General features: G+C 43.1%; 1 long non-coding RNA gene across 2 annotated transcripts in view; it reads right to left on the bottom strand.

Annotated features, from left to right (window-relative positions):
• Window positions 1-444: 444 nt before the first annotated feature.
• Window positions 445-19,760, bottom strand: part of LOC129691263 (uncharacterized) — a 28,958-nt gene continuing 9,642 nt past the window's right edge. The window contains exon 3 of one of the 2 annotated variants that reach the window (XR_008722438.1): window positions 445-748. This is a non-coding gene — a long non-coding RNA (uncharacterized LOC129691263). Of the gene's footprint in view, window positions 749-2,299; window positions 2,863-19,760 lie in introns of those variants that run through there. The other variant, XR_008722437.1, reaches the window with a different exon arrangement.

Here is a 19,760-nt window from a genome sequence, read left to right as displayed (position 1 = left end):
TGTGTGTGTGTGTGTGTGTGTGTGTGTGTGTGTGTGTGTGTGTGTGTCAGAGGCACTGCAGGAGCACAGAGGCCAGGCTTTCCAGGAGCAAGCTGAAACAGATGCAAGAGAGGGGCATGTCACCCGGCTGTAGGCTGTTGGAGAGCTCACCCCCTTAAAGAGCCCCCTAACATCTGTTCCTAAGAAGAGGAACGGGCTGAGCTGCTTCTGCCTCTCCAGCAAGAGCCCACTGTCCCCATCTCTATTAGGGGCTCCCCAGGGCAGTGAGGGAAGGAGAGGACGGCGGGAGAACTAAACTTGAAAGGGATCTGCTGGCCTCAGCTGGGTGTGTGGTGTACAAGCGCCCAGCCCCCTAAAAGGACAGGTTATTACACTGTAGCCCGGTCTGATATTTCAAGCTCCATTAGATACTTAAAAAAAAATTATTGTGACCTCTCTTGCTGTCTAACTTTTTGTTTTATTTTTTTCTTTTCGATAGACGCATATCATCAGGCACATTTCTGTAGGGTATAATGGGATATCTGGATTCCTGTATTTGGTGTGCAATGACCAAATCAGTGTAATTAGCATACCTGTCACCTTAAGCACGTGTTAGTTCTTTTGGGGGAAGTACACACACAATCTTCTCTTGAGGGTAGGATGTAGCTTCATTGGCATAGTGCTTGTGAACTGAACCTGAGGCTCTGGCTTGGACCACCAACTGGCACATAAGGCCTGGCCCAGTGGTTCAAGTCTGTAGTCCCAGTACCTGGGAAATGAGGTTAGGAGGATCATAAACACAAAGGCATCCTTGGCTACAAAGACTCCGCTCTTCTTTCCTATGGTGATTTTAAATGTGACCATCCTTCCTGTAAAAAAAATCGAAAAAGCAAAGCAAAACCCCAAGATGCTAAATAAAGCAGCCCCTAACTGCTATAAAAGCTCAACGCGTAATTGCTGTAAACCTGCAGATGGGGTTGGCCTGCAGGTGGCACTGCATTAAGATGGGAAACTGGGGGTACACGGCTTGGCAACTGTGAATAGTGGCTAAAGCCCCAGAGCTTTCGCATAGGCAGGCTGTGCGGCCTGCCTCCTCTCCATGTCTCTGCTCCCTTGTATGTCTGCTTCTCACTGACTGTCTATCCTATTTAAGATTGACATCGCAATTATCCTTCACCCCAAATCTTGCCCTCCCTGTGTCCTCCTCCCTGAAGGGTTAGCACCGTCATCCGACCATAGAGGATCTGACTTGTCTTGTTTCTTGTCTCACTCCCCTCTTGGAAGGTCAAGGCCTTAGTCTGTGAGGTTCTGATGCATCCACAGCTTGACACAGCACCCACACATTGCAGAGTCAAAACTCATGGGAAGAGTGAAATCTGCAACACCCACTAGCCGGGGCTGCAGAGAAGGAGTTTATCTTTGTCTTTGCAGTGTGGTCAGTGCTGGATTTGGGGACATAGCCTCAGACTGAGGATGCAATGATCATATTTGCTGAGACACTTCCAAACTGGTTCAAATTCCAAGGCCCATTAATAGAAAGCTGTTATAGAACCTGGCTGGGCTGAGGAACTGCGCTCCATTGGGGGCTATTGAAGGACCTAATTGTGCTCCATCTGTGAAATGGGATGAAGAAAAGCAGGAATTCTGTTGTCCCCTAGATACTGAGCAGGGAGAACAGGAGTGTGGTGGAAGGAGGTTAGATGCAAGCCCAGCAGGGGAGTTACTGTCTACCACTAGCTGGCTGTTTAGACTCTGCTTCTTGGAAAACGTGTGTTTGCATGGGAATGTGTTTTAGGGTTTGTGTCTGGCTTGATTTGGTCTTAGGGAAGAGGTATGGTGGAGTCACGCAGTCTACTTGAGTTGAATGTGGGGAGTACATCTATAATCCCAGCACCGGAGAGGCTGAGGTAGAAGAATCACGGGTTGAAGGTCTGCCTGGCTTATGTAGTTAGGCCCTGTCCCTTAACAAACAAACAAACAAACAAACAACCTCATGAAGGTAGAATTTTGCTCCAAAGCTCATCCTTTTGGCTGGCTATAAAGAACACGTGTGAGCTGATGCAAAAGGCTGGAGTCATCTACCCCTTCTTGCTTTCAGCAGAGTTTGCGCAGCTCTTCACGTGTGCTGGTCAGAGCCTGGTGCGAAAGGAAATGGGACAGCGGACACGCAGAACTGATTAGGTATTTCGAATGTCAACAGCAAAGCTTTGAACTCAGTGTGGGATTCCTTTAGGAGTGGGGCCTTGGGTAACCACACTGGTGAGGGACCTGTGTAACTGGTCTTGCTGAGGATGCACAGATGTGCATTACAGCCAGACTGTTCATATGCTGAGAGTTTATTAACAGGCATCTGTTTGATAAGTGAGCCTTATAATCACAGTAAAAGAGGGTCATGTTGAGCTCCATTCCACAGACAGGAAAACTGAGGCTTAGAGAAGCTTAGCAACTTGGTGGAGACCACCTGAGTAGGAGTTGGCCCAAGATGATCTGACATTAGAGTGTATGCTGAGGTTACTGAGGAGCTCAGGCGGTGCAAGGACAGGCACATGGCAGAACTGTTTCTCTGGCATGCAGCCCTTGTGTGTCCTCAGGTGTCTCTGTCTGTTTTGTCTTCACTTGAATTCTCAGGGAAGTATCAAAGAACAAGAGTCCAGAAATAATCCCTGAGTGAATCCACAAGTGAGTGAAGTAGATATATAGACATAATGTCAGAGCAGGAGCTGAGCTCCCAAATGTAGGCAAGCCTGGAGAGCAACCACCAGTGAGGCCGAGATGCTGCCCCTTCTTCATTCCTGAGGAAGTGTGCTGCCTTCAAGTTACTGAGAGCCTTTGGCCTTCTCCTTCCAAACTCCATTTCTCCAGTTTTGGTAGATGGAGCTAGATCTAAAGGACAGAAACAGCAAGTCACAACTAACTCTTTACTTAGAGCTGGGAACACAGCATGGAGAGGTGGGGATTATAGCAGCTCAGAAGTGTGTATGGTGGCCACCATAATGGGTCCCGAACATTCAACTGTTTAAGAAAGTGAGAAAGTTCTCTGATTTGCTGGATCTTAAACTTGATCACAAGAGATGAACATGAATCACAACACACATACAACACACACAACACACACACCACATACATGCACACATTACTGTATAAACAGACATACATACACACATACATACACACACCATATATACACATACCTACACACACCACATACACACATGCATACCACATAAACATATACACACATACACACATACACACATACATACATACACACACACACACACACACACACACAGCCTTGGGTAAGGATTATGAAGAACAAGTTAAATGAGACAAGGCAGTGGAAGTTGTTATATGGTATGGCATTCAGGGAGGACTTTTCTGAGAAAGTGACATTTGAGTGGCTATGTGAAGGCTAAGTAAGGGCAACTGAGATAAAGGAATATGAGGTTAGGGGTGAGGGTTGGAAAGAAGAGCAAAGGTCTTGGCATGAGAGTAGGCAGGGCTCTAGGGAAGCAGAGGCCCAGGCTACAGGTGATACAAGGTGCTTATTGTAAACAGTAAGTGGGCAGGACTTTGTTGACCACGTGAGTGGTTGGAGTTTTACTCCTCTTTTCAAGGAGGGCAGGTGATTGTATGATTAAGTTTGTATTTTTAAACACTTGTTTTGTCAAGGAAAGCAGAGGAGGAGATGAACGGACGGAGCAATGGATGGATGGATGGGTAGGTGGATGGATGGATAGATGGGTGGATGGATGGATGGATGGATGGATGGGTAGATGGATGGGTGGGTGGATGAATGGGTGGGTGGATGGATGGATGGATGGATGGGTGGGTAGATGGGTAGATGGATGGGTGGATGGATGGATGGATTGTGGATTTGGTGCCTGGGATCATCCTGGGTGGGAGGCTGTCTAAGCCCACTTGGGTGGCCTGCCTTGCCCTCTCATCTCACATCTCACACCACGGTGTCACTCACCATCTGGTTTCTCCTTAATTTTGAAGACCCTCTTAAGGCTCACTCAATCTGGACTCCTTTCCTGACTGTATGTCCTCTTTCTCCCTCACCCAGACACTCCTCTATGGCATTCCTCACCTCATGTTACCACAAGGAGGTTGCCTGTCACCTGTCCTTCTGGGTTCAGATCACCACCTTTCCAGGGCACACAGCTTTACTTATGACTCTTTAAAGCAGGGTCTAACTGCAGTGTGCCCTGTGTCACCATCAGACAAAGCTTTGAACCCTGCTCAATTCCCAAAGGACTGAGCATGCCTTAGGACCCTCTTGATGGGATTGCTAGAGAAAAGCTCCAACAGCTTTAGCTGGTCCAATTTTATAAGAGATTCATGGATTCTCATCACTGAAAGTACAGAAATCTGCCTGATTAGAGCCCGGTAGGTCCTTGTCTCTTCCCATAAGCAGACTCTGCTTTCCTAGGATTAACCACATTTTTAGTGGGTGCTTACAGCTAATGAAGGGGTAGATGCTAGCACCCCTGGGTCTGCCCTGCTGGTCTAATAACTGAACTGAAGGAGGATTTCAGCAAAAGTCCCAGGGAAAGCTCTCTCGGTTCTAGCCTGGCTGGGAGCTCATCTCAGCCCAAATCACCACTTTCAGATGAATTTCTGTTGTCAACAAAAATGGGCTGGAAATGCACAGTTCCTGTGTTCAGCAATAGAGTCAATACAACGGGTCACAAGCATGGCTTTTATGTCTAGTGACGGAATCAAAACAAAGGATCAATTCTTCCCAAACTATGTGAAATGTGAAAGAAAGTAGATAATTTATCCAAAGGAAAATGAGAATTCTACCATGGAGGAATGGCATAGATGCCAGGTGAGAAAAACCCTTGGGTACAAGCTGAGTTGGCCACTGAAATGCCAGTCTGCCAGTGCTCTGTTAGATCTCTTTTGTATGCCCTAAGTAAAATTGTCTTGAATAAACTTTGTTTTTTTAAATCGAAGTTTTAAGCTCATAGCCTCCCTTATTATCAACATCCTGTACACAGTGGGACATTTGTACATTAGTAAGCTTTGTATTACTACAACAAAATACCTGGGGAAACTAACTTGTGAACAGGCGAGGTTGATTTTGGAGATTGTGGTTCAAGCTGCTTAATGCTTCTGTAGGAACATGGTGGGGGTATGTGGCAGAGCAAACCACTCTTCTCAGAGCAAAGAGGAAGAAGAGGACGAGGAGGAGTGGGAGGAAGAAGAGGATGAGGGGAGGAGAAAAGACGAATAAGATATTTCGTAATTTCCTTTGAGGAGCTACCTTCAATGGCTTAAGTACCTTTCACACATTCCCACCCCCTAAACATCCACAAATATGTCCTCATGGCATCACTGTTGGGACAAAAGCTTTAACACATGGAATCATGGTAGTTCGTACAGCTGATGTACCTACAATGACCTTGGGATTCATCTTGGTGTCATGCGTTTAGACAGACATACAATAACATGAACCCACCACCAAGGATCATCCAACCTATCCCTGGATGGTCCCCATTTCTGCCTGTTCATCTCTTCCTCAAACTCACCATGCTTTCTTAATCTTTATGTGCAAATAACTTCCAGGGGATGTAGAGATGTCTCAGTTTAGGTAAAGAGCTTATAGTGTAAGCATGAGCTATGAGACCCACCCCCACATTTTTAAACCCACACTAAAAACAAACAAACAAACAAACAAACAAACAAACAAAAAACCTAGTTGTGCTGGGGAGGTAGAGACAGCAGGGATTCTGGAGCTTGATGGCCAGCCAGCCCAGCCATGCCAGGGAACTCCAGGTCTCAGAAGAACAAAACTGACAAGGCCTGTAGAGGAATGAGACCAGAGGTTTTCCTCTGGCCTCCACACATACATGTGCATGCACTCCTGCAGGCACACATGTTTAAGCTCTCCCACAAACACATATGTATACACATACACACAGAGATAACTTCTGTATTTAGGAGAGAGAAACATTAATCTTTGTCTGTAGCTGATGCTGAGTCTCTGGGATGAAGAGTGGAATGGATCCACAACTTGAAAGTTGTTGTTGTGAAAACAGAACAATGGATACAGGGTTGGATGTGCAGCACAGCAAAGAGGCAGTAGCAGCAGATTTTAGGTCCCGGGTGGACATGCTTTCAATGTAAAGATCTTCAGCCTTTACATGTGCGTGATAATTCTCATCAAAAACAATGGGAAGGCTATGCTGTGTGCTGGGTCTTGGTCAAGGATGCTATTACAAGCAATTGAAACCAACATTCCCCTCACGGTGTCGCAGTTCTTTAGAAATTTAACCTTCGGAGTTGTTGCAAAGACAATTCCTTCCCTGCTATTAGGCTGTCAAAATGCTACTGATATTTCCCCAATGCGATGCTATGGTCCTCCCCTGACCTTGGCCAGCTCTGTCAGAGTGTTTCCCAGTTTGTCTTTGTCAGCAGGCTCTTGTTTGCTTTCCAGTAAGAACAACACCCTACTTGTCCCCTGTGCTTTTCTTACTCCTCAAGCAGAGCTTGCTGTGGAAGGTGTTTTGGGAGCTGCCAAGGATTTATTCTGGTGGCCCTTGTGACAGTCACTCACCATGGCTGTCAATTCTCAGAGGCTTTATATTGAGCCTTTTGTTGTCTGTCCCCTACCTGTCAGAGTGGTCAGAAGCAGCCTCTGAGCATGATGGGAATTCTTCCACAATTGCATGTCTCTCAGCCTCTGACATCCAGTGCACGGAAAGGCAAAGAATCTATGCTGCACCTGGATAAATTTCGCCAGAACATGAAGAGCAACTGCAATGAAGTGAAGAAAATGAAGCCTTTGCCCGAGACGAAGGGGAATGCAAAGCCAAGGGTGTTCACGCGCATATGCAGGCCTGTGTCTATATATATTGCCATGCATGGATAGGTGTGCGCACGCACGTATAGATGTACATCGAACATGCCTGGGTTGGTAAGCACACACATTGTCTATGTGCATATCTATGAATGGACAGTGCACGATATGTGTGTCTCTATATAAATATGCTTGGACAAGTGTGCACACACACATGCTTATGTGCATATGTGTGCATGGATATGTCTGTGTACATGTGTATTTCAGTACATATATATAGGTCTGTAGACATGAATGGGTGCAAATTCACACACACATAGGTAAGTATACATTCTCCCTTACATGTGTCTAGTGTGTGTGTACACGGTTTTATGAGTGTGTATGCATGCATACGTGAACATTTATCAATCTGTGTATGTACTCAAGTGTATGTGTTCAAATGTGTGTGTATGCTTATACACATATGTTTTTATGTATGAAGTATATGATGCTTCAGGTGTGTCTTCATACATAAGTGTGTGGAAATGGATGAAGAAGCAGAGGAGAGGGAAGAGAAATATGTATATGCATGTGTGCGCGGGCATATATTTACACTTGTGTTCATATGTGTGATTATATGTGTGCGTGTGTACTCTGCACCTCCGGAAACCTGCCGACAGAGGTGAGCCACGCTGTGCTGTACACTAGAAAACAGAAGGGTGCATAGTGTGCTAAAGCGTTCTTGCTACCATCCACAATGACACACAATCCAATCGAGTACAGCACACACACAAACACGCTCAGGCAAGCGCTTACAAAAGCACGCGTGCATACACACCCCACGGGCTGTCCGGAGGAGACTCTGAAGAGATAACAAAGGTACTTCTCCAAAGTAAATATATTGCAAAATCCTTTGTGTGTGCGTCCCCTAGACGCGGTAACCCAAGGATGTGCGCTGATCAGGGAGTGACCCTGTGGTCGTTAGTCTCAGATCACAGCCGGCAGAGCTTCGCTCTGAAGAAGAGGGGGCCGAGTGTATTCTTACGCTGTACCCTTAACTATTACCCACACGAAGTGGCCTGGGATGACATCGCCAGCTCACTTTGCAGGTGGGAAAACCTGAAGCCCAGAGAAAACCAGGGATGTAGCGAGGATCACTGAGGGTTTGAAATGTGAGAATCACATTAGTGAATCCACCCAGTCCTACCATTATACAGCAGTCGAGGAAGGGAACTGAGGCCAGAGAAGATCTGTGAGGCTGTCAGAGGTGACCTACAAGGTCAAAGTGACAGCACAAGTCCATCATGAGTCTGTCTATCTATGTATCTCTCTATCTATCCATGTATCTATGTATCTATCTATCTGCCATTCTCAATCCATTTAAAGACTGTGTGTTTCTCTTTCTCTCTCTCTCTGTGTGTGTGTGTGCTCTAGTTTGTACACATAGAAGCTGGATGGCAACCTCTGGCTGTTGTTCCTCAGGAGCGGTCACCTTGTTGATCACTCTCCTGAACCTTGAAGATTAGGCTGGCCATTGAGCCCCAGGGATCTGCCAGTCTCTGCCACCCAAGCCCTGGGGTTACAAATATATGTCACCATGTCCAAGGCTTTTCACATAGGTTCTGGGGATCAAACTTGAGTCCTCGTGCTTTGTACAGAATGTACTTTACCGATGGAGCCATCTCCTCAGGCCTGGAAAAATCTAACTTTTATAATAAACCAGAGCGTCATGTCTGGGCCACTCCCTGTATCACTGAAAATGGATTCCTAAAATGGTAATGAGTGCTTACTATTGGCATTTTGTTTGTATTCGCTGTGGACAAAATGTTAATACATTTCATTGCATTTCTTTCCTCCTGATTTGTTTGGCACCAGGAGCCGGGGGTCTTACACCTTGAATCTTTAACTCCTCGAACATTTAGACTTGAGTAATGAAGCTAGAAGAGAGAAAGTTTGCATATTTGCTCCAATAAGTTAATCACAAGAATATCTCCTTCTCCCAGGTTTTTTTTTTCTTTTTTCTCTTCCTCTATCACTGCATCACTCTAACTGCCAAAAAGTCCAATTTTCTTTAAGAGCCCCAGAAATAGTCCTGAGAGGGAGACTTGGAGCATTAGGAGCTCACGAGTGGAGGGGTTTATCAGAATCCACCCTGCAGGGATAAAACATTGGAATGCACAAAAAGTGTGACTCATCAATGCTCAGATAAAGCTAGTTCTGCCAAGCAGGCGGAAGACAAAGGCAGCACCCTGGGAGAGGCCAGCAGGTAGGCAATCTAGCCCTGGGTAGGAGCTGAGCAATGAGCTGTCCTGCTCAGTAAAGCACACCGGAAGTTTCTCTTTAGCATCTTCATCTTCTCCAGGATGCTGCACCAGGGATCTGAGGGTAGTTTAGAATGCAAGGTGGGTTATGGGGTCACTGTGCCTCTCTTGGTGGCTGACACTGCTGGGGGCAGGAGAAGCAGCAGGATAATGAGAAACACCTTTTGGACTTCATCCAAGACTCGGCAGATGAATCTGAAGCCAGCATGTCACTAGAGCCTGAGTGGTGAAAAGAAGGCCACCATGTCTGTCCCTGTGGGGTAGGGTGGTCTCAGGTGCCTAAATCCTATAGACCTGAGTTTATGAGACCTACATGACCTTGGCCAGGCCACTTCTTATGTCTCCGTCATAGTTTTCCATGTGCAAGTATGAAACAAAAATGGAGCTAAAAATGGCTGTTATCAGTGTAAAGGAGAAAACTCACCAATTCCTGGGATACAGCCATGGCAGCACCTCGTATACAATTTTTGTCACTTGCAATATCACTTACATGACACTCTGTTCAAATGGATTAATTCAAAGTAGCTCTATTAAAAAAACTGTTAAAATTATTTAAAAATTAAATTTTATCATATATATGCAAACTGGTCTCTCTTGGTCTATAAAGAAGGGAACCATTTAAAAACTCATAGGAGCAAAAAAAAAGTCATTAAAATTCTAGCAAGTGCCTTAGGCTGCCAAGGCTCCCAGTGTCAGCTGTTCATTCTTTGTTGGAAGCAGGAGTTAGCAAGTGCTAGAGGGGCGTTAGAAGAACCTCAGCACCCTCTTGAGATTTCTCTTGGATGCCCTGTGTGAAGGGGATGCGTTCTCTCACCGTGAGTCAATATTATTCCCACACTGGATCTGAGAAGCCCTAACGTGATTTCCTCTTTGCATCTTTCTCTGATATTAGGGACGTCACTGTGATGGTGTCTGCCTGACCTGGTGCTTGACCCTTCAATGGGATTGTTATGAATTTATCCTCCTTCCCTTCTCCTTTTGTTGTTACTTTAAGGAGGAATGTTGGAGGCTCACACCTGGTAGCCATATCTCTATTGGTGATTATAGAATTCTTACCTTTTCTATAGTTCTGGCATTTCATTTGTCTATGGTCAACCCCTGCCTTGGAGTGTTAAATGGAATGTTTCAGAGGGCACAGTTCTCAAGCTGTAACTTCCGTGCTTTTTTTGAATAGCATGGTGAAATCAGGTGATAGCCCACTCCACCCTGTCTGGGATGTGAGTCATATTTGTTCAGTGTACCCTTAAGCAGCCATCCTGGCTATCAGAATGACTGTTGCAGTATCATGGTGTTTGTGTTTAAGTTACCACTGTTATACTGAATAGTAGCCCCAAATATCAAGAGTAGGGACGCTATGGGGCACTAGGCTGTGAAAGCTGGAATGACAGTTGACTCTGCTGCTATGGCAATGCTGTAGGAAACATGAGAGAGAGCATGATACTGCATATGAATAGCATATACACTGATATCTGCAGCACTAGAGGTATTCACTGTGGGTAAGACTTGGGATGTATGCCTAGAGGATAAGGAGAATTACTGTACAGCTCTTTCAAAACCAGTTTTCCAGGATGACTTACAAACTAAGCGTTTGTAAAAGGAAGATGAAAAATTGGTCCTCAGTTTGAAGTGCTGATTAGAGTGTGAGAGAATGCTTTGTGGTTCAAATACATGAAAGGCAAACAGGTGTCAGAACAGAAATGAGAGCATAATATTTTTGAGTTCTTTGCTTACAATTTTTATAGCTTTCCAAAAATGGGACATGTTGCCCTCATCTAACAGGTAACACTAACAGACACTGTTCTAATTTACTTTTTGCTGCTGTGGTAAAGTCTATGACCAAAAGCAACTTGAGGAAGAAAGGATTTATTTATCTTACATGTCTTAATCATAGCCCAGCACTGATGGGAGCTAAGGCAGGAACTCAAGCAGAGCAGGAACCTGAAGGCAGGAACTGAAACAAAGGCCATGAAGGAATGCTGCATACTGGCTTGCTCTGAACAGCTTGATCAGCCTGCTTTCTTCTACAACCCAGGACCACCTATCCAGGGCTGGTGCCAGTCATAATGGGCTAGGACTTCTTACATCAATCATTAATCAAGAAAATGCCCACAAAGAGTTGCCTGTAGTCTTATCTAATGGAGACATTTTTGTCTGTTGAGGTTTCTTCTGTAATGACCCTAGCTTGTGTCAATCTGACGCCAGCATAGACACTAAATATGGAAAGCTTGTGTCCTGATAGTCACTCTAAAAAGAACAACTCTGTTGTTCAAAACCATTCTATTGTAAAAAGATGCTTCTTTGATGAGGGCTGCTCTACACTGTAGGGATAAAGATAAGAACTTAGGAGGCAGTCTATTTCTGTCAACTTAGAAGAAGACTAGTACTAGGGTCTCCCCTAAAGCTTAGCTGTGGGATTTTGGTGCAGTTAATGGTACCAGGCCTGAGTCCCATCTTGTGTAGTGAGATTTAAATCCGATTCAAATGTGGTTTGTTACTCCCATGATCTTCATTCCCTTATTGTTCCAGTAGACATGTCTTGCCAATACTGTTGTGATTGTAACTTGAGGGTTCAGAGCTGGATAAGACTGATGGTAACTATTCTCATCCAAAAGAATGCGTAGCAGCTTCTAGGACTAGTCAGTGGGGATGAGGCTTCCAGGTTGGTATCAGCTTGATTTCTCTATGTCCTGTGACTCAAGTGTGTGTTGTCTTCAGCAATAAGGTCTGATAATCAAATCTGGAGGGTAACCAAGAGCAAAGGAGATAGCCTGCAATGTCTGGGGGTCTACTGGACCTCACTGACCAACAAGTCAGAAAGAGGTAACCCATATCATCTAGTATTTTCCTTTTTTGTTTGATAGCATATGGTATTTGGGGGAGGCATTGACACCCTGTTGTGGGCATCACTCCATTAGCCCCTTTTTATTTATGCATACATATGCATTTTAGAAGGTTTCTATGACAGCAGGTTTCTACCTGGCATTTCCAAAGGTCTTTAATGTTAGTTATTCCTCCCCATTCTCACTGTTTTATCCTACTCGTCTATCCCCACCTCATTTAACCCTTCCTGTCCCCTTATTTTTCCTTCATCTTGCATATCACCTGTATTTTGTCCCTATCTTCTATCTTCATGCCTCTTTATTATTTTTCTGCCTTCTGAGGATGGTCCAATTTGAACTCACAGATATGAAGTTTCAAAGAAAATCATATAGGAGAAGCTTCTTGATCTTGACAGTGATCACTACAGAGACAACTGATCAATGTGAAACAAATAAGAGACTTTTCAACTCTAAATGAAACCTCTCTATCACACCCTTACCCCCAAGGCACAGGAACCATCATCAGAGATGGGAGGCAGGAGGACTCTATGGGCTGGAGGGAGTGGATGCCTGCAGCAAAATAGTGTTAGCCAGATATGACAGTGCCATTACACACATAAACTCACAAATCCTGTGCCTGCATATATGAGAGCTGCCAAGACCAAGCCAGCCAAAAAATACAAAGAAGGACAGGGGAGGAACTCATGAAGTCCCTCCCTTATGTAAGGAACTCTTGGCAATTGATGGCTGCTGGGAGAAGGGAAAGTTGTTTTTCTTCAAGGATGCTGACTTTGAGCAGCTAACCATTCTCCAATAGATGACCCATATCCATGCACAGTCATAGGCAATGCAAAGTGGTCTCGGTGGGTTTAATAAAAAAAGACACACGAAGTAGGGAGGGAAAAATGGTTGTGAAAACAGGAATTAAATTGGAGAGGAGAGCACGAATGGTGCATTTGATCAAAACACTTTTTATTCATGTATAAACTTTTTAAGCAACAGTAAACAAATATATTATAGGTGATATGAAGGTGAAAATAGGAAAAATAGCACAGGGAACTTAATTGGGGATGGTGAAGGGAGGACAGTACAGAAAGACCAGAGATGGAAGAAGGATAAATGATAATAAGGATGTTTGATATAGCCATTGGGAATCATTATTTCACATTTACTTAAATTTACATATAATGCACATAAGTGTGTGTGCATAAATATGCATTTTAAATGAAGTTATGCTCTTTAGGATAATAATGCTTGTCTGCAGAGTCGTAGACTATCTAACAAAGACTCTAGTGCCAGGAATGAGAAGCTTCCTTTTAAGTTGTTCATCTCCCCAGTTTAGTCTATTACTGTTGCCCTTGCTTGCTTCCCAGAACTTGATGATAAGTCCTACTGTAGAAGATGCCACACACTTTGGACACTTAGCTCGGAGGATTCGAGCTGGATCTGATTCGAAAGCCTCCTCCCTAAGGGACTAACTTTTAAGCACTATGCTTGTTTCCAAGGGAGGAAAGCAATCAATAATCCTACCTAGCTGTAATGCCTATAAACCATAACAACGACCGGCACAGCAGGATGGTTCTAAAGGTGCAGTGGTGGTACTGAAACATTGGCGGTAACTAACAGGAGACTGATTAGACTTAAGGCCTGCTTAATGAGAGAGAAATCGTGCCTGGTACTGTAAACCTAACCAACCAGTGGCTAGTGAGGGTATGGATCTTAAAAGCAAACATATTACGGTCACTTTCCTAGGCCAGTGTAATTTCCAATTGTATTCTGAATGCTTATCTTTATGCCCACAGATAAGTGTAGCACTCACCTCTCATCAGAAAAGCTCTTTTTTTTTTCTCCCAGCAGACAGAGAACATTACAGAAATCCACACTTATTCAAAATACTGAGGAAAATTGACTGTGGAGTGCTCAGCCCTAACTGATACATCTACAACACAAGCACTATACCTAAAGCTCAGGGAACGCCATGGAGGATGGGGTGGAAAGATTGTTAGAGCCAGGGTGTGATTTGGCAAGACAGTATTGAGGTTTCTCCACCCAATTTTCTTGCTGAGACCTTTTTAGGTTTAACTAAAATTTGATATCCTTGATGGGAACTCCAGTGAAAAATTATCTGTAGCTGGATTTAGCTACTTTGTGTGTTCTTCTATTTGCCACCCTTTATCTTCCTGGTCTCACCCTCTATCACTAGATAGGAGAGAAAGAAGGATAGAGAGGGAGAGAGATATCTCTGAATCTAATTTCTTTCTGTTTATTCTTTGCTTGTAACTGGTCTTTGCTACTTCATGGGTTCTTCTTTTTCCCACCCCGTTCTTCTTTATCCACCCAGTTTTACCTCCTGTCACTAGATAGGAGAGAAAGAAGGATAGAGGGGAGAAAGAAAACTAGAGATCCCTGAATCTAATTTCTTTCTTGTTTCTTCTTTGAACATGAGTACTAACAATTGGCAATCCTCCCACCCCCATGAAAGGCCAACAACCACTGACCATGACTATTTGGGTTCTAGCATTTATATCCCATCTGAAAAGTTCCGGAATTCCATATGTCACACAATTGCAGGAAATGTCTGTAGCTGTAAAAACCATGACTCTGCTAGAGCACGAGGCAAATCATAGTCAGCCGCTACAGACAGTCTGAAGAAACCTCACATCCCCACACCTGGGGTAAAATGAAAACATAGTCTTATGATTTTTGTTGTTGTTGTTGTTTTTTAAAGAAAGCAAACTTATAGAATTCTCATTACCCAACTCTATTTTAGGAACCTAAGGTCAAGATGCCTCCAGCTAACTTATCTTAGCTTCTGTTAAACAGCTTGCTTGCCCCAAACCTCCCTGCAGCTACCAATTGAGATACCAGAATGTTGTTTTTGTCTTTAAAAATCTCTTACTCAAAATACTGGGCACTGAAATTGGATTCAAAATACTTGAGTGTAGACCCAGCTGACTAGAATAAAGAGGCTATAAACTGTGTCTGAGTAGTCATCTCTGTGGGTTCCCCAAAACAAGAAAACCAGGAAGTCTGCTGCAAGATTGTGTCTTCTAGGTATGACAGGGAAAGTTATACCTATGAACCCTCAACAATATGGCTGCTTAAACAAGACCTGAACAATGACATCAGTTGAAATTTCCACATGAAGAGGAAATATCATTCCTGGCCCCATCCTAGATGAAGCTTTACAGGAAATTAAACACTAGTGAGAGAGAGAAAATCAGTCTTCTCCAGGGATGAGCTGCATAAATGGTTAACTTAATACCAAATGGTCAGCCTTAAAAACATACAGACAAGCAACACTACCTTGACTCAGCAGTATATTGTATATAGTTATAAATGTAGATTAAAATAGAATATATTTAATAATATGTCTATATACACATTAATGTGTATTAATATATTATAATCTATTCATATAAATATAAGTAATATATTTATATAAATATAAGTAATGCACTTATGTAAATATAAAAATATGTTTATATGTATAAATACATATTTATATAAATATAAATGTGATATATAAAAATATTTTTAAACATAATATCTTCAATAATGTATGTATATATTATAATTATATCACATATATTTAGGCACATATTTAAATTTAGGCATATATTTAATATATTTATATATGATATATAATATATTTTATGACACTACATATTACTATATAATTAATATATTTATATATATTTGATAATGTACAAATTATATATAAGTAAAAATAAGATGTGACAAATTTGAGAGAAGAGGGAAGGGACAAATATGATTATATTTTAATTAAATAGAACAATTACATAACATATGTAGTTAAAACATGTTCAAAATATCACACTACATATTTCAACTAATTTTCATTAAATAAAATCATATTTGATATCTATGTAATTTCTATTTGTGCATTTATTACAGTTCTTCTTTCCTAGAAATAAGAATTGTAATAAACTTTCATAATAGATTACAAAAAATTATTGTATTTCAAAACCTCTGTCAACACCTTTCATTTTTTTGAAATTATTTTTTCCTTTTATTTTTTTCTTAATGATTTATTTATTTATTATGTATTCTGCCTGCATGAGTGCTTGGAAACAAGAAGAAGGCAGCAGATCTCATTACAGATAGGTATGAGCCACCATGTGGCTATTGGGAATTGAACTCAGGCCCTTTGGGAGAACAGGGACTGCTCGTAACCTCTGAGCAATCTCTCCACCCCACCTTTCATTTTTGAGTAGGAAAAAAAATTGGAACACTAACAAGTGTGGGGAGCTTTCTAGGATTATTTCCTCACAGCCTCTTAACATTGGCTCTGCTTCTGCTGGCCTGCCTTACAGCTGCTGCTTAACCTTCCTCCATGAACACAACAAACCCGGGCTTACCCCAGGACCTTGGTGCCTGCTACTGCCCCTGCTTGACCATCCTTCAAGTCTGATCGAATCCTACCATCTGCATCCAAAGCAGCTATACCTTACTTATTGCTTGGATTATGCCATTTTGTGTCCATGCGTACCTTTTATCATTTATTCCTTCCTACTTTGTCGTGAGTTCTATGACAAAATAGATCATGTCACCAACAGAATGCCTGACTACATTATCCTCATTGACAATGAGTCATTCACTGGCTGTTATCATTTCATTTCCATGTTAATGGGTAGGTCTGAGCATTTTGTGTTTTATGAGAAGGAAGTGGGGAGCCAGAATGCTTACAAATGACTTGCCTTAGGCTGCACCACTAGTAAGTGGCCCACGTAAGATTTAAACCTCATAGTCTAACTCTAGGGACATCATACTGAAGTCCCAAGGGTAAAGATGCATGTTTAAGGGCGTTTAACTATCAAGCAATCCAGGCCTTGTCAGAAATGACCCCAAAACTCTTACTGAAGCTTTTGATCATGATGTTTCCTGAAGTAAGGGGGCTGGACTTCAGAGTCCTGATTTTGGAAGTTGGAGATGAGTTTGCTTCATGCTGCTCAACAGAAAGGTGATTGAGCAGAGACCCCATCCCCGGTCACATCTTACAGATTATTTGTAAGATCAGAATGTGTAGGACAAATAATTAATGATGATGCCCGGGTCGGCCTTATACAGCTAAAAATCAGAGCCTGGCTGCAACTCTCCCAACTGAGAGTCTTGTTCTGGCTCGGAGACTGTGTGTGTTTTCAGCCCACAAAACCTTAGCTTTATTTCTCCAATCCTATCACATAGCTACAAAATGGAGCATCAGTGTTAAGGGCTTATGAAGGAGATGAGATGCCAGTTCAGGCTATGTGTTCCTCTCATTCTTCAGCAAAGCACAAAGAGCTCTTTACAATGTGAGCCTGATCCATCCTTCCACATCTTTCTTCCAGTCAGTCCCTGACTCACATAGTCAATTCTTTGCTTTTTGCAAAGAAGCTTAACACAGTATTTGGAATGCTGTAAGTACATAGCCAACCTATCAGCAGTGACAGCTGTGGAACTACTACGCTTGGCCCTACCATGACACATTTGGCTGCAGGGAACAGAAAACCTGGTTCAAGAGGATGGCACCAAGGTGAGGTTTATCTTCCAACAGGAAGAGAAGTTCTAAGACAGAGCTTCCCCCTGCAGTTAAATCAATGTGTGAATGACAGTAGTATTCAGGGCCCACATGCTGCTCCTGGCTTCTGCTGTTATTATTGTCCCATTTTCCTTTGCAGCTTGCTCTCCTCATGGTTGTTACATGGCATCAACTATTCCGTACATGTTACATAAAGTGGAGGCATTTTCCTCTCCTGTGCATTGAGGGGTGCTTCCCTCTAGTGCATTTTCACCGAGGAAAAGCTTTCTCTGCACCTCTCTTGGGTCTGGCATGTCAGTGCATGCTTGTTCTATCAGTACTCAGGAAGCGTAAGCAGATAGATTCACGAGTTCAAGGCCAGCCTGGGACACAGAAACACCTGATCTCAAAAACAAAAACTCCTCTCCAAGAGACTATTTATGGCTCAGGGACAGATATGTCAGGATGCTGAATCAAACTGTCCCTGAAAATGAAAGAGAATGAGTGACAGATTTTCGTAACACAAAACCAGTGTTTCATCTCTATGCCCAACTTCAGTGGAAGCTCCAGAATTATTATTAAATCTGTGAAATGGACTAATTCTCAATGTAATAGAGAGATGGAATAAGAAGAAGTACAGTATCAGGCATTGTACTAGGGAACTGATCTTTACCCTGTCACTCAGCCTCAGTTATCACAAGACATCCCAAAGGCACCAGGTAGTCAAATGTTGACCTGAAATAGCTGCTTTAACTGTTCTTTGGCTAAGCAAACAATTGAGGCTAAATTGCTTAATTTTTACTTATTTATTTATAAAATGTTAGTGATAATGGCAGCAAAATTATGACAACAATAGTTCTTACCTTTTTGCCTACTTGCATGGCATTGTGTCACAATAGGTATGTCATCGGCATTGGCCAATTTAATTTTCATGCCAACCTGTATTATCCAGGCACTGATTGCATCCCACAGCTGGCAGGCTAAGTCACATGGCAAGATCAAGTAGCCAGGAAGTAGGGGAACCAATACACAAAGCCCGGTTTGTCTGTAGTAAAATGTCCACATGACAGAGCATCGATTTCCTGCTAGCCATCTCAGTCTCTTTATCTGTGGTTAGACACCAGAAGACCCCACCTTCCAGAGACTGGAGGAGAATTGAGTAGTGCTGAGTGTGAGGACTTTTAAGGAAAACTGAATTATTAGGTGTCATTCTTTTTTGTTCAGGTAACAAACAGCCAAGGCCAGTACCTCAGGTCATTGCCACCAATGGCCAGGTTCTCCATCTTCCTTAAAGAGCCTGCATTCTTAGTTCTGTTTTCCTTCCCCTCAGTCTCACTCTGATGAATAATATGCTCTGGGGCTCCAGCTACGCCCACAGGGACAATTAGGTCATATGATGAATTGATCAGTGCCAAGGGCTATTAGGAGAATGGTATTGGAAGGACCACAATCCCCACCCCTAATAAGTTTCCTTATGTCTTTCTCAGCATTCCACCCTTCAAAGTGTCCACTCTGATAAGATCACAGCTTCTGGAAGTATCTCCTGCGCTTTCCCATCTCGCTCCCTTCTGCTTCGGCTGTTACTTGTCAGTAGATTAGGAGTGATTTTGCTCTGCAGGGCACACTAATCATTGTCTGTAGGTATCTCTAGTCATAATAACTGCAAGGTAGAATAAACGTTCTGAAACCTGAGGAAACTGAGGCCTGTTCAACGCTCTTTAGTGCTTAGGACAGCGCCCTGCAGTGCACGGGACAGCCCCCCACCAGGAAATGATTGATCATGCCCACAAACACAGTAGTACAGAGGTCCAGGAATCCTGCCACCAGGTCCTTTAGGATACTGTGCTGTGGAGGCAGAATCAGTGGAAGGAGAGTAGAAGGCTGTCTTAGTTTAGTTAGTGTCATGGTTTAAAAGCGGATTCATGGCCACACTGTTTTGTTTTTCTAGAACTCGAGGCTCAGTTTGGCTAACAGATCTTGCCCTCTCCGCTTGTGGTGGGTGGATGATATCTCATTTGTACAACTGCTTTCAGAAGTTAGAGAAGGGGGAATAAAAGACCCAGATATGACAGTTAGAAACTTTCAAAGGGCTGGAGAGATGGCTCAGCATCTAAGAGCACTGCATGCTTTTCTAGAGGATCTGAGTTTGGTTCTCAGTACCCATGTCAGGAAGCGTACAACTGCCTGCAACACTGGATGCAGAGGCTCAGACACATTTTCCTGGCCCTGCAGACATCTACACATGTGTGGAACACATGCATGTATGCATCCACGTGGGTATACACACACACACACACACACACACACACACACACACACACACACACACACAC

The sequence above is a fragment of the Psammomys obesus genome, unplaced genomic scaffold, assembly GCF_907164565.1.
Source record: "Psammomys obesus unplaced genomic scaffold, mPsaObe1.curated_primary_1811, whole genome shotgun sequence".
NCBI classification, from domain to species: domain Eukaryota; kingdom Metazoa; phylum Chordata; class Mammalia; order Rodentia; family Muridae; genus Psammomys; species Psammomys obesus.
This window is presented reverse-complemented; position numbering and strand designations above follow the sequence as displayed.